The following is a 21,200-nucleotide window of genomic DNA, read 5'->3' on the forward strand; positions in this document are numbered from 1 at the left end:
TGTTCCACTGGACATAGTTTTTCTGGATTTTAAAAACGTCTTCGAGGAGGAAGGAACTCATAGTGAATTACTCACAAAGTTAGAAGCGTATGGCATATGGCGAAGTTAAAAATAACTTCGGCTGGATTAAAGGATTTTTAAATGGTCGCATACAAAGATTAGTCGTGAATAGAGTTAGCTCAAATGCATAGAAAGTCATTTCAGGTGTCTGCCGAGGAAGTGTTATGAGACCTCTTTTACTACTTTACGGTAACGATATAAACTCCGTGGTTATTGCTAAGATACGTTTATTTGCCAATAGTACAGTGGTTTACAGATATATCCGTAATCCTTAGGATAAAGCAGCTTTAGTAGATGGCTTTAATGATGTACAACGCTAGTGGGACACTTGGTCATTAAAATCAAATTAAAAAAAGTACGTATTGATGAATTTTTAGAATAAGAATGGTTCCCTACCGAACACCTACTGCATCGGGAACACCGAAATGGAAGGTGTAGACTCAAGGAAATACTTAGGCTTTACCCTCACGCACGACCTCTCCTGGATCAAACACATGCGGGGAATATGTGGATAAGCTAACAAAAAATTACGATTCATTAGAAAAGTACCTGGTAAATATGATGAAAAGGCCAAAGAGAAATATTATCTGTTACTGGTTAGGCATAATTTAGAAGATGCTATTAATATAAATGGAATCCTCACGAAGTTGGATTTATCGTAGAATTGGATCGCGTGCAGCGGAGAGAAGCTAGCTTTGTAAAATGTTGATATGTTAAACTGATCGGCGTATCAGCATCATTAGAGGAGCTAGGTTGGGACTCACTCATGGAGCGAAGGTTGAATTACAGATTAAACCTCTTGCGTAAATTGGCAGATTTAGCAGTGATGTATAAAATGTATTATTACCCTCATCGCACCACGGTAGGGGAGTGGTCTGGCATGTAATCACCCTCACTCACAACCTCTTGCAGTGGCTTTCAGGGTACTATGTAAATGTAATAATGAACTAATAAAAGTCACAGATATTTTGGCGGAAACACCTCTCACCACTCCTAAAAGCCTAGGCTAAACTCGCAAATGTGCGCATTTCTCAGTAAATATCAGATGCCGGTAATGAATGCTGATCATACAGATGTATTTTCCAAATGGTTATTGCAATTTCCCTCGGGGTTTTGGCACCCCGGGAATTTCTCGTACCCATTGAATTCGACTGAGAATATGAACGTCGTATTCATTGATGCATTGAATGAATAGAAATTGAAGAATGGAATGGCATCCTTCTACTCATGTCAACCTTGAGCAATTGGCGTTGGCTTAAGGCGGTAGATTATGCATACAGTTATGGTCATTCGAATGGTTTGAAACGCAACCTCGTGCCAGGTATAAATAATTATCCAAATTGATGCCTACTCTGTTGTTAAAGACGATGACTGCTTCTTCGCATCCTCCACCAGTCACTCTAAATACGCGATCCTCCAAATCCAGGGGTTGGCCAAGGCAGTGCATGGTTCCACATCAGGCAAAGTACACATGAGACGCTATTACCGTTCCGCGAGGACAAGCTCGGCAATTTGTACGGCGATGTTAATTTGTTCGGACGCATTCGTCTCGTCAGCGTACTCGGACGAGAGCGCCTGGCGCCTATCCGAAATACGTATCTCGGTCTTTAAGCGGCGCGCCAATTAAAAGATCATAATGTCAGCGGGAGAGGTGGCGACAACATTCCTGTCACCCTTAGATACCTTACGTCCTCTCTTACCCACCTCCTTACCCGCGGTCTCTTTCGCATTTCCATCGGTAACATTTGTCCGTTCATTAACCGAACAACTCCAATCACAGATAGGTATCTGACTGAGAGCAATTAACTCCCCTTCACTTTCAGTGTTGTCTGTAGACGGAAGGCGTAGAATAATTAAGTTAAAGGATATTTGCGTATGAGGAACAACTAAATCAATTTTCAAAGAAGATAGTAATTTACGATGAGACGCAGACGATGATCTTTCAACTCATGTTTATCGCTACGCCGTGAGAGCACAAATTCTATTATCCAGTCATAAGATAGCGATGCCAATGGCCAGTTAAACACGATGAGCCCTGGTTTAAGGTAACTCAAAGAGACAACCATTTATCCAATAGATAACATAGTTTCAGGCGTAACATGGTGAAAATCCTTATTGATGAAAGAAAATCTTTGCTTTTTCACCTAAGAGTATTTTTATTACAACCTTGGTTTCGTTACAGCGTAAAATCTTCAGACTCAGCAACTTAGGTCATAATAAAAATATTCTGCGTGGAAAAGCAAAGTATCTTCTTTCATAATGCGTCCAATGATTAAGCTCCTATAATGCTATAAATTTGGTAACGCCGTTTTGGGGTATATTGGTACGTCCTTGACGAATAATTGGTTGGCCAGTGCTACTGCATGCCAATTTAGCATTCTCTTAAAGAGTTCCGCTACTCCCGGAACGCGTGATCCGTCAAGGATCTTTGACAGGATGGATTTTTTCTATTTCTCGAGAAATCTTAAATGCAAATAAGGATATTTCGGAATTTCTCAAATTGAGGATGCAAAGCAGTGTCTGCAAGAGAGGATACCAAAAGAAAATGGAATTTAAATCAAAGTGGCATTCATTCAACCGCGCGCTTACACTGAGAGGCTTCTACCTTCTTTTATTTTTATTTATTTATATACCCTAAAAGACACCGCTAGGGCGTGTGGCAGGGGGTGAATACAAACCAGATTAATTTTACCCGAACATGACCCTACCGCGGTCGAACAATGTTATTCTGACTCCTTATCGTATCGTGTTATTGGAAAAATGATATCTTAAAATCTATCTGTTATACACTTAATCTCTGTGATTTTATTGACACGATCTCTCCTACCGTAGGACGATGGGGGTAATAATACATTTTATAAATCACTGCTAAAGACCCCTCCTTCCAATTTATACAAGAGCTTCAATCTACAATTTAACTTTCGATCCGTGTGTGATTCCCTGCCTAGCTACTCTAATATTTTGGATGCGCTACCCAATTTTATCATAACAAGGTTTTACAAATCTATCTCCTTCTACGTTGCACGCGAGCCAAAGATTTGGCAATCAATCCAACTTCGTGAGGATATACTAGCAGCATATACTAAATGAGTCGTACATTCTTAAGTTTCTGCACTTCTCAAAATAAACGTTAAATTTCCATTTAAGCTAATATTCGAAACATATTTTTCAAATGATCGAAAAAATTAAAACATTATTACATATTACATTTTGAATACTGCCATAGCGTTGACTCGTTGTAGCTTCACAGTCTTAGCCCTTCAGTGGTCCAATGCTCGCCGGATTTTCACTTCTCCCGGTGTTTAAATAGTCGAGGGAATGGAGTGTTGTAGGAAGGCAGTCCTTGCTCGACACGCACTTATTTTAACGCCCACTGAATAAACGTTCAAGGATTGAAATCTCTGACTTTGCGTAATCTTTCTTCGTTGATCGTTTCGAAAATGAGGGACACAACAGCGTTTCTTCCTAACCTTGACTCCGAAAGGTTTGTGGGATTTCCCGGCGACATTAGCGCCTGCAATGGAATTAATAACGGTGCTACCGCGAACTAATAATGTGATTCTTCGAAGAGTGTCGCACTGACCTTGCTGCATGAAGGAAGGGGAGAGGGGAGTGGATGGGGCGTCCTTGTATTTTTTGTACCTCAAAGGGCGTCCTCGCAGGAAGGACCTTGACACGAGGACCAGGGTTCTCAGGGTCCTAAGTGGCTCACATCAGATACGCTTGCAGGTTTTTTAGGTGCGACGGCACACGCTCCCATGGAAACATGATGCGAATTTCACTCATATTAAGCTCCTGTCACCGTTACCTGTTATCCCACACGTCAAATGAAATCGCTGATCGCGGGCCGAAATAATTGATTGTTAATATATTGAGACTCCGAGGGGTTTACTCTGTATTATAGAGTGGTAAAAAAACAAAATCGATAAATTTTGATTTTCGACTTTTTAACAAACTCTTTGATGGAGCGTGCGACGTATTTTTTGTTTCCTCGACTGAAGAGAGAGCTGAAAGGAAAGCATTGAGAGACCGTGGAAAATATTCAAAAGCATGTTACCATGTTCCTGTGGGACATTGCCGTCGAGGGGTTTCAGGGTGCCTTCCAGGCGTGGCAAAAATGTCTCCGCTAGTGTATCATTGAAGCTGGGGGAGGGTATTTTGAACAATTTCAAGTATTTGTAAAAGTAGGAACAATAAATCTATTTTTCCTAGAGAATTTGGAGTAATTTTACTGTGGACCTTGTATTTGTGAGTGAAATCTGTAACTTTAGGACCTTTGATGATCAAATCTTTCCGTTTTTACAAGAAATGAATTAGCTTACAAGTTAGCAGTGTACATTATGTATTTGCAACGTGTTGAAATATTTCAAGCCAGTGCTTAACCTCCGCAAACTCCTATCGTGGCCTGCATTTGCATCGCTGAATAAACTTATCGATTGAAATGTTTTGTAGCAACTAAATATTACCATAAAATAACGATAGTGTTAGATCAAGTTCGTCAGATTGTTTTAGGTTTAAGTATAATGTTCCTATTCGATACGTGCCATAAATGGCTACAATATGAAGTTTTTCTTGATATTTTGATATTCATTCGTTTTTAGGGTGCTGGTATCTCTTCTAAGTAGTGACATTACGTGTTTGCTACAAGCATTTAATGACAGTTATACCAACTGCTATCTTTTAATACTCTCAGCAGACTGCAATAAATCGAGAAAAAACGAAGTCAAATAATAATTCGCGCGGTAGGGTGGGCGATGTTATCCCCAAAGTAAATTTTTGTTCGCATGGAAGGAGTGGGAAAGAAATGATTGGAACGAATAATGGTTGATTATTATCTTAGATTTATTAGGAAAAAATGACTTATTCCTAAATTGAAACAATTATATAATTTTTCTTATTTGAAATTTCCACGACTTGGATGATTAGTTTTATCATTCTTTTCCTGACGTGCTCACAATTTTTATCCGATTTCTAAGTGAAGCAGTTAATACCCAATGTACTATTATTCGAAGTTTGTATTTTCAGAGTACATTTGCATGTACGTAAGAGCAGCTGTAACACATGCTTTCTTCTGACTACTGATTTATTTTTCCCCTGGTCTTCCTCTTTCTCTTCTCCCAAAAGTTCATTAAAAAAATTATTTCATTCTATGTATTTATTGATTTTCCTATTCAATGTTTAGCAAGAAACCGTCATGAATTGGCATCTATCAGTTTTATTTCAATATCCTAGACGAAATTGGCCCCTTGAGATGTGCACATTTGCAGAGAGTTATTCATGCAAATTGATTGCATCAAAAAATGTGCACCAGTCTATAAAATATCGCCATATTCCACCCCTTGTTATTCTATTAGCGATGCATTTTGATAGTTTTGGTATACTATGTACTCACGTCTTCTTTTGTTAAAAATTATCTCCGGCAGTCCATTTTCATTTTAAAATACTCTTATTGACTCACCAAATTCAGTAATGTAAGGGTAATTTGTATATAACTTATCGTCTTGATACTTTTCCATTCCTTTGAAATATAAATATTGCTGTTAAATACAATTCAGATAAATAATCTTCCAGTGAACTTCTTTCCTTGAATTATCAGCTACTCCTTCTTCCTTCTGCTTTCAAAATCTATTTTTCTCGCCTACAAGTGGTCATTGTGGTGGTATCCAAGGCAGCAGTTATGCTTCTACTCCGCCTCTTCTACAATTTACATTGAAGTAGCAAATAACCGTGGGAAAGCTCCGTGTGAAGTTACTGTCTCTAAGACCTTTGGTGCTCCTAGTCTTTAGTTGATGGGTGACAAAAATGATTATTTGTTTGGGGTCTGGCTTCCCTATTCTTTTGAGGGATTGACGTCCTTATAAAAACTTATATTTACTACCTCTAGAATACTTGTATTACCAAGTTACTTCATTATTGACTAACTTGTCAAGAGCAAACCTGAGATGCTCGGAAGGTTTACGATTTATCGTATCGAGGAAAGAAATGTCTCGCACGATAATTTCTACTCTTGTGTCAGAAAATGGAAAACGGAAAACACGCTCGCCACTTTGTATCATATCTAATAAAATATAGTATTTTGAATATATTTTGAGGGTTGTATTCGGCTCGGGTGTCTCCATATCAATTAAAGATCTCGTCTGCATATTTCGTTCGGTATTTTCTTCGGACGTCGATCGGCCGGTCATTGAATGCAGTGCTACACCTAATCTCAACCTACCAACACCCTTCCCCCTCCCCACCTTCTCTCTGCACTATCGAGATCTGACATTTGGGAGCTGATGACACGACCTCTTGGGCACTTTACCTTTGAGGGAAAGATGAACATTCATATGAGAAGTTTCCCAGCAATGAGGCTACATATAACGAGCTGTACTCATTTAGATTTGTGTTTCCATTTGATGTAAAAATTCGGAGAATTCCTCCTCATCAGGGAGCAGTTGTGAAATATTCCAAAGAAATGCATCCTGGACTACTATTGAGTTTTTAATGGGGTAATTTTTTTACTGCAACATTCTTTCCTTGATTCCATTTCGCCGCTTACTTCTCATCACAAACCAGAGAGGTAGAGAATCAAATTATTCTCCTTAACCGCGTTTACGAAAGGTTTAGTGTATGAACTACACATTAGATACGTATTTTCAAATGAAATAAGAACAATGTTGTAAAATATGCCGTACATAAAATTGTTTGAAGTTCACGCTATCCTGCAAAGAACTTGTTCATTTATGAATGATACTAATATTTCTCGTCGAGGGTACTCTATTCTTAATGCTATGAATTAATAAATTAGTCAATAGCCATTTTGCAAAATTCAATTTCACCCTAAAGTCCAAAAGTAATGCATAAATTGATTTTTGGTATTTTTCGAAAAAATGTCTAAAAATATCTCCATGCAATTTCGAGTGAATTCGAAGTGGTGCACTGAATTTAAGGACTAATTCTACGCTTAACTAAATCTTTTGGATGGTGCCGCAGACCTACAGTACAAATGAGCAATCGTAATATTTTTTAAGTGGTGAATTGTTATTCAGCCTTTTTTTACATGCAGAGCAGGCAAAGTTGCAAAACTGAGAGTCCTTTGCAAAGATTTTATCTGTTAGGAAATCATGGGTTTCGCCGAAGAAAATGGTCTTTCAAGAATCAAAATACTTCGCGTTTCCACATCCCGTGAAAGGCAAAGCATTTTGATTCTTCCTTGTGCGCTGTTATGAAATTCCACAAAGAATCGGACTCAACAAAGTGGACTTTCGATAATTTTACGGATTTGCTAATTGATTTATTTTTTAGTTCATGTGGATCCCACTTCAAATACGATGCCTGCTTCTGATTAATCCACATTGAGCCTATTAAGTACCCAAATAGAAATGTTCTCTCTGATGTCAAAGGGCAAGCTGCGATACGCTATTTCTTCCGGATGGTGTGCTCACTGCCCTTCCTCGTGAGACGTAATAAAGAGAACAATGGAAACATGGTAACATGTTTAATTCATAGCACGTATTGTCAACGTTGCTCTGAATTTGCGTAACTCATAATTGCAGTAATAACATCTTGGCTATCCACTTCAGAGAAACATGACTCGGCGCAAATAATATAATCCGTACTATGAAATAAGGGCCATGAGCTGAAATGAAATATTGCTTATCCGAGACACATACGTTCCTGTATAACATACTGATTTCGTTTTTTATTTAATATATTTTACATCTAACACTGCAAGCCAGCTCGAGTGTGTGCGGCAGGGGATTTGGTCATCAAATTTGTGTAATACCGTACGTTTTTGGGTTAAAATAGCTCGAATGGTTATAGCGTGATGTTTTCTTGTGTTGTGGGCACAAATTATGTGAGGGAAAAGGAACTCCATATAGCTCCCTCTTAGGCAGATAATTTTCTTCAACTGGCCAATGTTATTTTGCCTACCAGTGCAGCGCGGGTTAAAATAATTCCCTTGGTGCCTGCGTTAGAATCGAATGTTTTTTATTTCTATAATGGCTTAATTCTCGTTCTCACTGTTCGCGTTTCCATTATCTTGCGTTTATTACCGTCTAATAATACTGTAGTGACAGCAATCTATGTGTATTGAGTAACATATAGTATATCTTCAGTTTACCTGGATTCCTGGTGAAAGAAAAGTTCCATAGTAGAACAAAGTGTTGCTAAAGTCTTAAGACGAGGTAATTTTCACGGAAGTGCAGCCATTCGCCAAATATTGCGTAATGATTGATATATAAAATAAAACTCAACCCTGGAAGACCATTTGGGTATCGACGGACCTAAAAGCTGTTGAAATTTCGCCCTTTAATGAAGAAAAATTGATATAAGCAGTGGAATCATTTGGAGTGGTCATGGATGCGAGCCATGCAGTTTCCCAAGCATTTGGAATTTGTAATTCAATTAATAATCCGGATAACACTATCGTCATTGTGCGCCCTGAATAGATGGGTGAATAGGTAGATTGTCGTCTTTATTTTGGGGCGAGATCGAGACTATGGAGTTTCTTCTACCACCTAGCACCTCGTCACACATTTAAAATATTAAACTTACAGATAAATTACACATATTTAACATAAATAGTAATAAAATTAATACAATAGGACTAACACAGAGCAAAACAATACATTAGTTAATCAATAACTAAATAAGGTTAAAGTTTTAATTTTCGATTATGACGGACGCTCTTTTTTTGCCTTTTATTATAAAAGAATATATCTCAAATATAGACTTGGCGGAATGTCCCTTCTCAAGACTACCCCGCTGACCGTCCTCCCCGGACTAGCCCGCGTCATTATCTGCTGCCACGGATGGCTATTCGCTTAGGAGAGTCTGGAGGGGGGATATGGGATGGTGTATTGGATGTAGGATGACGCCTGAGATATGGACACTCGATTGAAAAGGGTCTATACGGGAGAGCTCCCCTCCCCCAGCACACACACTCGTGAACACCATTGTTTTACTTAGCACACACTTCATTGCAATTCTGTAGTTTCTTATAATTGTTTTTAAAAACACCGAAGTTAATCCGTGGAATATACGCATGCGCTTTCACATTCATATTTTTATTTCTTGTAGGAAGTTGCGATGGAAGTACCGGCACACCGTGCCGCAGATAATCTTGATTAATCTGCGGAAAGCAATTAAGAAGATCCGTAACCGCTTCCGTTTGAGGCATTCTCTCCCTGGTTCAGAAAAACTTCAACTTCAAATTAATCGACTTCCTGGTATACGTAACATATTATTGGTGACTTTACTCGGGAAGTATTAGCCTGTGACATCCTAAGTAATATTTTATTCCAAAGAAATTATCGTGAAATAACCTGGAAGTGCGCATCACTTGATTTCCTGGTAGGATTGGACTTCGTTCCGTTGATGCGCATGCGCGCGAATGAAAGGCTCAGCACCCGCCTTGAGTGCTGGATAATTTTCGCGAGATGCAACCCGTGACTTCGAGGGAGTTCACCACTCGGAAAAATGTTTTTACAGAAAGGAAAAATGGTGGCGTGAAACTTCCGTCGAATGTTTCTATTAAAGGTTAATTCCAAGCATAAATAATAGTTGTGTCCTTCCTAATAAAGGTTTATTTAAGTCTTACTGTATTTATATAAGGTAATTGTATTATTTTCTCATGGGATTAATACATGATGCGAGGTAATTAGGAAACGCTGCAATTATCGATTGAATATCTACTTTGGAGACTTTCCATAAAAATTCATATAGTTCCATGCTGGGGAGAGCTTTCAATGCATCTTTATGAAATGTTTCGTGGATAATTCTGGGTGGATAGATTATTACCTATTTTATTAAAAGACATGCATTTCATCAGCGTATTTTCAAAGTTTAATATAAAAAGTTTAAATAATCTTTGGAAGGCCCGGGAATGCGAAAAAAGAAAGAAAAAGATGGATTGGAGCAAACAATCACCGGCAATAAACGGCGGCCCTCCAAAGAAACAATCCCACGTGTACTCGAAGTTTACGAGAAGTGACACCTGTGGCATTGACCCGCCAATCGCAATAGTAGTTCTTAGGCGAGGCGACCGACAGCGGAGGCCATTTGCGCCGTTAGGCATGGATGATAAAAGAAGGGATGGTGGAGAGAAACCCGGGTTCGGCATTAGCCTACTCTTGACAAGAGGCGCTAAGGGGTCACCCACTCAACGTCCCATCTGATGGACGCGATACTCACTCGAAGTCCTCCCCACAAAGTAACTCAAGTAGGGATCGGGATACCACTGAAAAATATCTGCCGCTTCCGGGATTCGAACCCGGAGTCTCTGGGTGGGAATCCAGTATGTTAGCCACCGCACCATTAAAATCCCTATAATTTCCCGACACTTTTCATATAAACCATGATTAGTCTCAATCTCCTCCTGTTCTCTAGCAGCAGAGAAAATGTTTCGATATAATACAAACGTCCACACTTGAACTCATTCTTCCTTATGCTAATATTTAGTGTATCTGCTTTCCTCATGTAAATAAAATGATTGGGAGTAAACTCATTCCTAATTTCCATACTATACTCCCCTTTTCCGCCAAACAGCTGCCCAAGTACTGCCCATTGCTTCTTATTTACGCTCTTCTCTTGAATCTTAAATTTATCTTTCCAAAAACTTCTCGTTCATCTCCTAACTATTATCTTCTGAAGTAATTTTCCGCACAGCCATAACGAGAATATCAGATCCATGTCGAGGGTCCGAAATGTCGCTAATCCCTCGTAAATCTCGCAAGGCTTTTATTAAAATACTCCCCTTTTTGCTGTCGAATAGTTTCTCCAAATCCGCGAAGCAAACTTCTGCGTATTTATTTTTCACCTCTTTCTACCGATTCCGTATCTATTAAAACTAATTTTCATATGTTTCATACTTAGTAACTTAATTAATTTTTACTATTTCCTAGGATGGGACAAAAAATGGGCTTTTGAATTTTTGGTCCTCTTCGTGATGTATGCAAAGCAATAGTTCAATAATTTTCATAATTACTTGCTCTATAGAAGTCCATAACCCTAAGATCCCCTCACCGTCTCTTTATGGATTAATACTGCTCACTAAGCACTAAATATTTCTGCCATAATGTTCTATGCACTCTCATCATATTGGCAGATTGTCTATTTACCTCGTTCGGTGCACAAGATCTACAATACAAGTTCGAAACTTCTCAGAAATTACATATTCATCGGAAGTTCACCGTAGGACCGCAGTCATTAATTTATTTTCCTCCGTTTAAAAATCAAGTTTCATTTTTCATTGGGAAGAATAAACCACATATATTAACCTAAAAGTTAGTTTTATAGGTGAGGGTGGACATCGTTTCGCACCAAGCACGACGGTGAGTGAAATTCGCACACCACGGCGCCCCTCCCTTGTGCTACACGCGGGAGATCTGACATGCGAAAAAATTACAATGTGAAATGAAATCCAGAGAGAGTTAAGTGATTATCCACAGTTGGGATGAGGGAACCCTTGAGTGACCGATCGGTTCACCCAATCCGGTTAAAATATCGCCTCTAATGGGAGGAACTGGGTGGTCCTTTCCCACACAGTCTTCCTCGCGGATTGTGTTATTTGAGTCATACTGATTCATCTCTTAGAGATGAATATCTTGCTCAAGAGCTTATCTAGGAACATTTTTAATCGTTGTAATTAATGGGAGAACTATTCCGTCACGCAGATATCTCTTGCAAAAGCGCTCCAAATAAAAAGAAATATTTTTGAAAAGCCTTCCAAGCTTTATGTTGTGGAATAATTATATTATGAAATAAATAATTTCACCATGGTGAGGTTAGTCAGGTGAGTGCTTACCTCCTAACCCTAAGGTCGCGGGTTTGAGTCGGGTATAGGCATTCAAAAACCCTGGGGGTTCGTTCCTTGGGATACCTTAAGGCAAGCCAAGAGTGGCTTATTAGTATTTCAGGGAAAAAGCGGATACCAGGTGAGTCCGGAGAGCACAATAGGGCATGCTAATATCCCACACCCCATTGATCCCAGTGATCGAAATCAATAAATTGTAAATGAATATTAAAGGGTTAACTTCATGACATAAATATGACATAAACATTCGTGACAGATATATATATATATATATATATATATATATATATATTTATATATATATATATATATATATATATATATATATACACATTCAAACACGAAATCCCGCCAAACGGCGAATAAATACTCATATATACAGAAACAGATATAAGTTTTCCTTATATCTGTTTCTGTATATATGAGTATATATATATATATATATATATATATATATATATATATATATATATATATATATATATATATATATATATATATCTGTTCTCCTCAATCCAATATTGATTCCTTAACATCTTTTTTCATCCATCTCACATTAATCTCTAACTGCCCTACATATTTGTCCCATAGTTTCCCTTTCGGGACTTTCCCTTGTGTTTCCCTCCTCTTAAATTCACCTCAACGTTTCAAGAGCGTGCTCAATCTATTCGTTTTTGCATCATGGTGCTTCATATGGTATAGTTGACTCTTCTGTTTCGAAAATAATCTTAATATTTTACTCAGGCTCTCGTCTGGTCTGATCTACAATGGTTCCAGTCTCAGATTCATTATTTCCTTGCAAAACACGAATATTTCTACGGGATTTTTGTAAAATATGAATGCATTCAAATATTCCTGCAACTACACTACGTGTATTGCTTTTCGAGGCATATTCAAATTCATTGGATAATCTGACATAAGGAATGCCTGGGGAATTTATTTATCAATAGTTCATGTTTAAAGGCTAAGACAATAAAAAAAATCTCGCCTGTAAATTTAAAAAAATTAATATTATTCATGAGCGATCGGCTCAGATATCGCACTCTTATACGTATACGTGTCCATCATCTACCAAACCGACCTTCGGGTTGATTATTGTCTCTATGGTAATATATACGAGGGTCATCCGGAAAGTAGTACCCGTTCGTGCCGCACGAAGTGCTGACGACGCGTGTAGCCGCTGGACGAGGTCAGATAGCTTCAGTGGCTTGTCTGCCTTCTCTGAGCCAAGTTTCGTGACGCTAGCATTGCCTGTGTTGTTTCTGTGATTGTTTACAATGTTTAAAAAAATTGAGAACGCCGCCAGTTGTGAAGTGAGGGCAGTGATTAAATTCCTCAATGCAAGAAACGTTCGCCCATGTGATATTCATCGCCAATTAAAGGAGGTGTATGGAGACAATGTAATGGACGAGTCGTCTGTTCGGCGGTGGTGTCGCAACTTCAACATGGGGAGGGGGAACACACACGACGATGAGCGTTCGGAGAGACCGTCTGTCATTACAGACCAACTGGTGAGCTCAGTTGACGAATTCGTGAGGAACGATCGGCGCGTCACAATTGATGACATCTGTGAGCATTTTCCCAATGTTTCTCGAACAATTGTTCATGAAATTGTTAAACACCATCTGCATTATGCAAAAATTTGTGCAAGATGGGTCCCTCGCGTATCTCAATGAGCTGGCGGCGAAGGACTATGCAGCAGGAATACAGAAACTTGTCACACGTTATGACAAATGCCTTAATTTGCTTGGAGATTATGTTGAGAAGTAGTTTAAAGTATCCTCTTTCAAATAAAATTTTTTATGTTTGTTAATATTTACTTTTGTGTCTTTATTTCACGAACGGATACTACTTTCCGGATGACCCTCGTATATATATATATATATATATATATATATATATATATATACACATACACACACATGTATACGCTTAAGAAAGCGATATCTAAGCCGATCGCGCATGATTTCTTTGGATATATAGTATATGAATATATAAATAACATACATATACCTATAGAACGTGATTAAAAATAACAGAATGATTTCTTCTCCTCGTCCACCCTCGCATGACCCATTTTCATTTCATTTTTCGGCAATTTGACTGTGGGGCTCACGTAAGGAGGTGACTTTCGACCGTTGCCTTAACCAGTGCAAAACTCTCATTAGTGACCATGTAATCATTTGGCGCGATTTCATCAAATGGAGAAATCGCGCTATCCTTGGATAATGAAATAGGGTAAGGTGTAATTATTTCACGCATCCCCTCTGCCCCTCTCCTCGCCTCACTGGCACCTTTGGCGAGAGCGCTATCGTCAGCATCGAAGGTAGTTGAGCATCACTTCACTCGAGAGATATTCACACGAGAGTTGATCGTGAACGTTAGCAAAAAAAGCACCAATTTTCCCACTCCCCCCCTCTCTTCATCTGAATCGTGCTATTTATTTTCCCAAGTTCCGTGAGAGTTAAGCGTGAGCCCGTGGCGGTTTCAAGTATTTTTCTTGGAAAAATCCGGTGACCGTTTCTCCTCCGCTATGCCACGCATGTATTTTTTTCAGTTGCGTATGTTTTTCCTCGTGGTACTGTGGTTGTCGTCCCACCTCAATAATCTCCACGGAGGGGCCGGTCTGATTGGTTCGCCTCGCTCCGAGTCCACACTTTCTCTTTCGCGAGGATGGATAGCTTCCACTTCCTTCCTTCCTTCCGTCCTCCGCCCTTCCTCCGCCCTTTCTCCGCACGCCTCTTCCCTCGGGAGAGGATCGTCGGGGGGGACGAGGGACGCGCCTGCGATGGGGTTGGGGGGAAGGGGCAAGCGACGAAAGTGAGAGCTCCGGGTTTTTACTTGCTCCCGGGCAGAGATAAACAAACTCAAAACGGGGCAGCGGATGGCGCTGGACCTCGAATCAACGAAAGGGGAAAAAATCATTCGTTTCAAATCAGGTTTAAGACCAAGGACGCCTGAAGCCCAAACATCATCATTATTAACGCTATGGTTCAGCAAATATACGTATAGGCATGCCTCATACTTTCATATATGGCGACAGGGAATGCACGAGAAAAGCGATTCAAGGCGCTGCCACTCGAATCGCTGGGACTTGGTCGCAGGATTCGCATTCGCAAACTGTGATAAAGGGATAATAAACACGTTTAAGGGTTGTGACAGCAACAATTCCTATAAGTTCACTGATTACATCGCAGGAGTCAAATGGGGATAGGAATGAGGTGGTGACTAGTAAATTAGCTTCCCACCTCAAGGGCCCAGGTTCCAATTCCGATAGTGGCCCGATCCCTACTTTGGGTGCCCTGTGGAGAGCACTGAGCGAAGTGAATACGCCGTCCGTCAGATGGGATGTTAAGCTGTGGACACCTTGGCGCCTTTCGTTAGACTCGAGTGGGCCAATTCCGACGCTGGGCTTCTCCCCTCCTGAACTTCCTCCATTCCCTAAGCATCCTACTCCTACCAATGAAATATAGTAACTTTGTGATTCCATTGAAAAATTTTAGTGGAATCACAATGCTACTATTTTTCAATTCCAATATGAATCGATTCCAAAAAGTTACGCCGGACACCATCAATTACTCCTACCAGATTGGTGTGATGACCCTAATGGTGTAAATGACCTGTACTGTCGGTCGCCTCCCCTAATAACTACTACTGCTAGGAATGAAATTTCGGAATTTTAGCCTTCCCGTTCCTGGTTGGAATTGCTTGTTTTTTTGTGAAATGCTGCACTGTATGGCCTTTGCCTGGATGAGGAATCGCACTGCACTGCATTGATGAGTAGATGCGCTGTTTACATTAAAAATGTGACGATAAGAGAAGTCTTAATGCTTAACTATTGAAAGTTCCGTAAAAATGGCCCTGGCGGAATATCAGGGAACTTTTTTATATTGGCCACTGTGAAATACGAGACATCTTAATGTTTAATTATTAAAAACAAGACAAATAAACTGAATCCTGTATTATTATGTAATTGCGAACAGTTCTATACTGCCTGAAATATACGTATTTCAGATCCTTCAAAACAAGGAATGTGACACCCTACTTTGCACCGCGCCGGTTTGACTAGTCATGTAGTTTCCTTTCTCGTGTTTTCCTCTCCGTTCCGTTCTCTATTCCGTTTTCCCTTCCCATATTCTCCGACGCCCGCCTCTGCGGTCGTTTCGTTTTGCGCCGCGCGAACTTTCCCCCCCGCCGGGTCACACCCTCGACGGTGGGGAGCGGCCGAATAAACACGAGTCGCTCCGCTCTCGCCCTCTAACGTTTCTTCTTCCTGATCGATCGGCGAACGCGTTCGGATTGTCGTTTTTTTCTCTCGTTAGCACTCAATTGATTTTCCATGGTTATTCCTCACTATGGTATGGAGTAGAACACCAGTATGAAAAAATAAAATAAAATCTCAGTGCGCGGTAAAGAGAAACTGTGGCAGGGAGTTGCAATTGCCAAGAGGAGAAAAAGAAGACGAGGCGGTATGTTAAACTCCTCCACCCCTCTCCGGAATCAGTACAGCGTGGGATGAAAGATAATCGACGGATACCAAGCGAAGAACAGCTCACGCGAGCTCACTTACTCTGATTTAATAAAATATCTGCTTAAAACTGGAATGGTTGCGAACGAGGAAGAAGTGTGTGACTAAATGTATGCGCTGTATGTGAGCCTACGGTTTTGAAACGTTAAAAAATCAGATTTGAGAAGAAGGAAAGATTATTTCAGGAATGCTTAACAAATTTAATGGAAATTAAGGAAGATAGCGTGCATATTGTTTTAAACGAAAATGAGGCAAATCCTTCACTAAGAGAAATGATTTCTTCAAAGTCAGCGTTGGGACTATGGTTTATTCGCCTTCACTGCGTTTAAATGATCTTGTAGTTTAAGGGAACTAAACCGTGCGTAAATTTGGAGAATACAGAGATTATGTACCTTAACCAAGGGTATGCGTCCTCAGATGTTTGAGAAAACGTTCTTTTCCCTTTGACAGGACAAATCGGAATATTTTTGATAATTTTCGTGTAATAATATCACATAAAACCATAGTAAATAATTAATTCAACCACAGTATTGAAAAGCTGGAGGGTCAGGCTAAATACAATCTAAGAGGGCATAAATTTATATGTGGCCAGAGCAGTTCAATCATATTGGTTGTGTTTTGGACGGAAATAGGCACATGATATGAATTTCAACGTTGTATGATTATGAAACTTATTCGCTGAGGAAAGGCGTTTGTAGTTTGTATTTGCGGACATGAAAAAGGATGGAGAAGTGAGACCCAGAGAAATACAAATGGAGAAACTTGGTGCACAATAGGGGATGGACAGTTTATTAAAATACGCAACGAAACCCCCTCGATAAATCCAAAATATTACCCCTAATGAAATCCAAATTTTGCTAATGATACGGCAAAATTTCCACGGAGCATAATCAAAATACTATACTTTTTATCGCGTTTCATACCTGAATAAAGCTTCAAACGAAATTCTGATGGAAAGGTTCTCAAATTAATTCAACATAATACATCTACATAATTCCCCAAGTGAAAAAAGCTTTGGACTCTGTCAGGCATAAAACCATCGCCCTTATCAGTGAGGTGACCGGGCTTTCAGTCTGAACCATCCACACCATTGTGACAGGGGATCTTGCGATGAGGAAAGTGTGCGCGAAGCTGGTGCCGAAAGTCTTGAGCGAGGAACAAAAACTGTTTCGGGTGGAAATTTCATAAGAAATATTGGACTGCATCCAGGAAGATGAAGATTTTCTCAGCAACGTTATTACCATAAAGGATAGCTCGAAAGGAGCTCAAAGGATATCGGATTGACTCCATCGAGGCGGTTCAAGCGACGCCGACAAAGGCTCTCAACAGTTTTCCGGAAATCGACTTCCAGCGGGCTTTTGACGAGTGGCAAATGCGCCGAACTAAGTGTATCGATGCAGGAGGAATACATTTCGAAGATTATTAAGTAATTGTAATGATAACTACAATAAATTTTGATTTTTGGAACCAGTCCCGATACTTATTGTACGGACCTGTATTCATGCAAACCGACACCCACAGAGACGAATCTAGATTAATGGGAAAACCCTTTTAACTTACACTCATGCAAATACATATGCCATCGACTAATATACTCATGCACCTACAAATACAGTCAAAATCTATCCAATAATGTGCAAATTAGGATTGGGAAGTAAGAAGGGGAAAATTGATTTGATAAAATATGTAACGGGAGGAAGGGGAAAACTTAGAAAAGAGAGATAATGTGTCCAGGTAAGGTACTCGCAGACCATGGGCGGTACACACTGCACGGGCAGCTGCAGAACCCCTCCTCCTTCCTCTCTTTTCCCTCCCCTCCTTGTTGAGTCTAAAAGACAATTACTGTTTCCTTTGCCTCACCTGATGATGATGCTAAAGCATTGAGGATCAGGTCGTCTGGCATTTTTACTGTGGTTTGTAAACTTTTTTCATCAATCTATACATTATTTCAATATAATTGTTCGTGCCATTAGAAAATAAATATTTTTGTAAGAATTACTGCATTCTTCTTATGAGTACGAGGTAGCCCGAGAAGTCTAAAATAGAAATATCCACTCAAAAATAGATTCTTACATTTTATTATAGCTGTTTCAACATCACATATTAACTCTCAATGTTGATTTATCAATGTATTTTCACGGTGTCGGCATTCAGCGTCATTCAGGTGAATAGCACCTTTTCTTTTTCTAATTCATTCTTCCGATTAATCGTTTCACCCGAGACGTTCAAAGAAATATTTCTGTAATAAAGGTTGATTTATGTGCGAAGATATGTGAGGTGATTATCTGTGCACATTTCTTATGTGTCAGGTTTATATTTGATTGACCTTTTCATAATAATAATCAATGTTTTGCCTTTATCTTACGTTGAACTTCAAATTAAACCACTTGGCTTTTCCACACAAAAACTTTTATTTACGACATAGGTTTCGTTATGGTATAACATCATCAGGTAAAAATACAAGTCAGACACAGTATATATAGCTCTGGACGGAGGGGAAGAGGAGGGAGGGAGGAAAGCAAGGATTGGTTTGGGTAGGAAGAGGGGGCGGAGGAGGAGGATTGGTAATATTGATATATTAGCAGGCTGGCAAAAGGAATTAATACATTGTTGAAAAAAATAAAAAATATACATTTTGAAAAAATACATTGTTGAAAAATATATATATATTTTTTAAAGTAATCTACCGGTTAAGGTAGGTTTTTGGACTGACACAACTACCAAACAAATATTTTATTACTCCTAACAAAACACAAAATCAATCATCCTACTCTATATCAGGTCCCTCTTCATCTCTGAGTACTTCCTTCCTCCCTTCATCCCGTCCAACAACCCTATCCTGTTCCTTCCCTTTCCTCTTTTGCCCAACATTCTACCCTCTATCACAGTCTTCAACATCCCACTGCCGGTCAACACCCCCTTCATCCACTTTTCCTGCCTCCATAGGATTGCTCCCAACAAACCCCTCTCTTCTCCCACCATACCAAGTACTTCCTCATTTGTTTTCTTCTCTGTCCATTTCACCTTCTCCATTCTTCTCCACACCCACATTTCAAAAGCCTCCAGTCTACGTCTATCCTCCTGCTTCAATGACCACGTTTCCGCGCCGTACATAGCTACGCTCCATATCAAAGTTTTTAAAAGTCTTTTCTTAACATCCTTACTCAAAGTCCCCGTCATCAACTCCCTCCTCCTCGTGAAAGCCTCTTTGCCTAGCGCAATTCTTCTCCTTACGTCCCTACTACTTTGACCGAGTTGGTCCAAAACACTACCGAGATACGTAAACTGTTCTACCTGCTCTAGTTTTTGCCCTCCTATTTTAATGTTAAGCTTGGCCTTTTTCTTTCTAGAAAATCGCATAACCTTTGTTTTATTAATATTGATTCTCATCCCATACCTGTCGCACTGAATTTCCAATTCACTCAGCAATGCTTGCAGCCCCTTGGCTGACTGACAAACTAAAGCTTGGTCATCAGCTAACCTAACTGATTTTACGAATTCCCCGCCCACTTTCATTCCTACCTCGAGTTCTTCCCATGCCTCTTTGATCATTTCTTCTGCGTACAGGTTGAACAGCAACGGTGATAATGGGCAACCCTGCCTTACACCCCTTCCTAACACTGCCCATCCTGACTCCCCGTTTCCCACCCTCACCTGAGCAGTCTGAGACATGTACAGGTTGCGGATTAGCCTCCTTTCCCTCCAATCTATTCCTATTTTCTGCAATATACTCATTAGTTTTTCCCAATTTACTCTATCAAACGCTTTTTCGAAATCTACGAAACAGGCAAATACCTCCTGGTTGTGTTCTATATTCCTCTCGATTAATAATCTCATTACTGCAATGGCATCACGCGTACCTCTCCCCTTCCTAAACCCAAACTGATCATCCCTTAAGTAATCATTTGCCCTACTCTCTATCCTTTTGTTTATGATCCTGAGAACAACCTTAGCTGCGTGGGATATCAAACTAATTGTCCTATAGTCCTCACATGACGTGGCCTTTACCTTTTTCGGAATAGGAACTAAAACTGATCTCACAAAGTCTTCCGGCCAGATTCCCTCCTCATAAATACTACGGATCAGCCCATATAGCCTCTTCCTCCCACATTTTCCCAAGCAATTCAAAAGTTCCACGGGAATGTTATCTACCCCCACGGCCTTATTTAGTTTCATCTCCCTTAATGCCCTTTCTATCTCATTGTCTAGTATGCCTGGACCTAAGCTATCTTCCTCTACGTCATGTTCCTTTTCAATGTCTAACTTTGTTGGTCTAAGCTCTTTACTATACAGGTCTTCTACATATTCCTTCCATCTCTCTTGGATCTTTCCTGCGTCAACTATTACCTTACCGGCCTTATCTCTAACTGCTATCGTTGATCTCCCTTTCTTACTTCCCGATAAAGATTTAACTATGCTGTAAAGCGCACCGATTTCCCCCTTCCTCTGCAGACTTTCCATATTCTCGCACTGCGTCTTCCACCATGCTTCCTTTGCTTTATTTGTTGCCCGCCTCAATTTATTGTTCAATTCTTTGTACTTCATTTTGCCTAATTCTGTATTTATATTCTTCCATTTTCGCCGCTCATCCATTTTTGTAATCATCTCATCCGTGATCCATGGTTTACGAGTCCTTTTAGCGTTAACGGTTCCAATAGTGTCTTTTGCCGCTTTAGACAACCCTTTTTTGATACATTCCCATTTTTCTTCAATAGTACTTAGCTCTTTACCGTCCTCCATGATTTTCTCTACCGCCTGTTTGTATTCCTTTCTTTTCAACCCATTTAATGCTTCTACATTCCATTTTCTAAC

The sequence above is a fragment of the Hetaerina americana genome, unplaced genomic scaffold, assembly GCF_022747635.1.
Source record: "Hetaerina americana unplaced genomic scaffold, ioHetAmer1.1.p SCAF_4, whole genome shotgun sequence".
Lineage (NCBI taxonomy): Eukaryota > Metazoa > Arthropoda > Insecta > Odonata > Calopterygidae > Hetaerina > Hetaerina americana.